This window comes from Plecotus auritus (assembly GCF_963455305.1).
Source record: "Plecotus auritus genome assembly, chromosome: 4".
Taxonomy (NCBI): Eukaryota; Metazoa; Chordata; class Mammalia; order Chiroptera; family Vespertilionidae; genus Plecotus; species Plecotus auritus.
In genome coordinates this window covers 60,875,238-60,878,553 of record NC_137775.1, presented here as the reverse complement: position 1 = coordinate 60,878,553, position 3,316 = coordinate 60,875,238, and the positions used below count along the sequence as shown (strand labels likewise).

General features: G+C 41.0%; 1 pseudogene across 1 annotated transcript; it reads right to left on the bottom strand.

The window, feature by feature from the left end:
- Positions 1-242: 242 nt before the first annotated feature.
- LOC308246698 (ribosomal protein eL42-like) lies at positions 243-602 on the bottom strand (annotated as a pseudogene). The gene has a single exon. The product of its transcript is annotated as a ribosomal protein eL42-like (transcript).
- Between the last annotated feature and the right edge of the window lie 2,714 nt (positions 603-3,316).

The following is a 3,316-nucleotide window of genomic DNA, read 5'->3' as shown; positions in this document are numbered from 1 at the left end:
TGGCAAACTCACTTTCGGTTTTAACTGTCCACCCAATTCAGGTAACAGTCGAGTTTTTGCTTGAACCACACACATTGTTTATTATATCTATTATTTGTTGATAACAGCAGAAGGATATTTTTCCTCTGGATGGAACAGAGTACCACAATGAAGATCTTTAACTATATGCGGTCTTTCATGCTTTTTTTTTTTTTTTAGGTGATCAAGATTTTATTGTCATATGATAATACAAAATATGAAGCTTAGAACTGGATCACTTGACCCTTTCTCTTCTTATCTCCTCCCAGTTCAAAACGCTTGCATCTCTTAATGGCCAGCATTCTCGCAGATCTGCAGTTAGGCTCAACACATTCAAGCCTCAGCACAGTCTTCTTTGTAGTTTTAGCCTTTTTTCGGAAAATCGGCTTAGTCTGCCCACCATAGCCACTCTGCTTCCTGTCATAACGCCGCCTTCCCTGCACTTACAGAGAAGCCTCGCCCTTCTTATACTGTGTTACTTGGTGGGGTTGGTGCTTGCCACACTTCCTACAGAAAGTTCGGCGGGTTTTAGGAACGTTCCCCCTATTTGTGAGCGCTATCAGCAGGGAAAGGAGGTCTTTCATTTCCACTCAGAAATTTGATTTATAGGGACCAGAAAACAAATAAAAGCACTCTAATCAAAACAAAAATAAAGAACAAAGTTAAGAGCAAAAATGCACCCTCAATTTCATTGTCATTGCTCATCTATGTTTCTGTTACTCAATTCATTGCTCATACATAAAAGGGCTTCCATATGAGCATGACTACAGAATAGATGCATCCTGGCCTTCCATCTACCATCTATGTGTTTCTAGTTGCACGTCAGATGCAGATGGGATTGCCACACTCAATCACACTTCTCGGCTGCCTCAAGGCACATTATTTTCATCAGCCCCTGCTTATGATACTTATTTTCTTGGGTAGTTCCCTTCCTTTCAGATTCTATTCCCTTACCCCACCCTGAAACCCATGCTCATACATTTAAGGTATTTTCTCCCAATACATACTATCTACCTTTATACATGTACTAGAGGCCTGGTGCATGGATTAATGAACCGATGGGGTCCTTCAGCCTGGCCTGTGCCCTTTTGCAATCCGGGACCCCTTGTGGGATGTCAGACTATTGGTTTCGGCCCGATTCCCACAGGCCAGGCCAAGGGATCCCACCGGTACACGAATTAGTGCGTTGGGCTTGTAGTATGCATATAAGATCTTTGGTTAATCTCTTTTCCCCTTGCCCCCTTCCCCTTCCCTCTGAGATTCATCAGTCTGTCCCATGTTTCCATGCCTGTGCATTGAGTGTCTGCTCCTTTGGTGGTCAGTGCGCATCATAGCTACCGGTCGAATGGTTGAATGGTCAAATGATTGGATGGTTGCTTAGGCTTTTATGTATATAGATTAGTTTGCTAGGGCTGACATCTCAAAGTACCACAGAGTAGGAGACTTAACCAACAGAATGTTGTTTTCTCATAGTTCTGGAGGCTAGAAGTCCAAGATAATGGTATAAGCTGGATTTATTTCTTCTGAGGCCTCTCTACTTGGCATGTGGATGAATGTCCTCTATAGGAAGCAACCAATAAATGCATGAATGAGTGTAACAACAGGTCGATAACTCTGTCTCTGTCTCTCTCTTTTCCCTTTCCTCTCTAAAATCAATTTTAAAAAGAATAAATGAATATATCAACTGCCTTTACACTTATAGCACTTAGAAATAATTTTTGCCTTCTTGAATTTTATTTGCTTGGATACAAGATTCAAAATGTTTTACAACGTAATACTTTTGCTTTAAAAACCTCACCCTGAAGTAAACTTTTTAAAAATTTCTTATTGATTAAGGTATTACATATGTGTCCTTATCCCCCCATTACCCCCTAACCCTCCCACTCATGCCCTCACCCCCCTGTTGTCTGTGTCCATTGGTTAAGCCCATATGTATGCATACAAGTCCTTTGATCTCTCCCCTTTACCCCCACCCTCCCTACCTTCCCTCTGAGGTTTGACGGTCTGATCCATGCTTCTCTGTCTCCAGATCTGTCTTTGTTCATCAGTTTATATTGTTCATTATATTCCATAAATGAGTGAGATCATGTGATATTTATCTTTCTCTGACTGGCTTATTTCACTTAGCATAATGCTCACCAGTTCCATCCATGCTGCTGCAAATGGTAAGAACTCCTTCTTTTTTACCGCAGGGTAGTATTCCATTGTGTAGATGTACCACAGCTTTTTAATCCACTCATCTGCTGATGGGCACTTAGGCTTTTTCCAAATCTTAGCTATGGTGAATTGTGCTGCTATGAACATAGGGGTGCATATATCCTGAAGTAAACTTTTAAAAGTATCTGGATTAGAAGGTGTGAGATAAGACTGGGTAACTATGAAATAAACTAAGTTTATTTACTGCTCATATTTGTTGCTCAGTCTACCATAGCCTCCTGAGCATGATGGGGTTGTAGGGGGCACACCCTTAGATACCTCCGCTGGTGATGGAAAGGGGCAGGAGATACCATAGCTTCCATGTTTCTACCTTATTTAAGGGATCTGCTTTTAGTGAAAACTCCAAGAACAAGCATGCTATTTCCACCAAAAGATGTTTCAAAACTTCTTCCAGCCCTCAATGATAGCACCTAATGACAGAACAGGGTACAGAACAAAGAACTATGGAATATACTCAATTCAGAGATACACTGCTGCTTCCTGCAAACAGAGAGAAAAGTCCTTTGGGAACTTATTGGCAGCTGTTTCTTTTTTTTTTTAAGAGAGAAAAAAACTCCTTGCTAATACAATTGATAGAGTTATAGTTGAAAAGAAATTCGTTTATGTATAAGAGTGAACATTAGGTTCTGAACGTGAAAATGTATAGTGGCTCTGGAGGAACAAACTAAAGAGCAGCAGGTCCTCTTAGTCTGAAGGACCATGGAATCTGGGCTATCCCAGGGCTGAGACTATTCCGGGCCCAGACCAAGCATGATAAACTCACGGTCTATGTGCCACATGCCTCGTTTATTTGCCCTTTGAGTGTTAGCCTTTGAGTTTTCATGCTTGCCCTAGACTCACCAGGTCTTTATGAGAAGGAAATAGGACGCCTGTGGCAAACACCACTGCCATTCATTTGAAGTTCATTTTTAGGTTAATAATTTAGTGAAACATATAGTACTTTTCATAATATGAGTTAGTGCAGCCATTCTCGATTAATCCTTTACAAAGTCTGGAGTAAGCAAATTCCCTTGTCATAGATCAAGGTCTCTTAATTAGAGTCATGTGGATAGACATGCATGAGATCTTTGGGTCAAGGTTG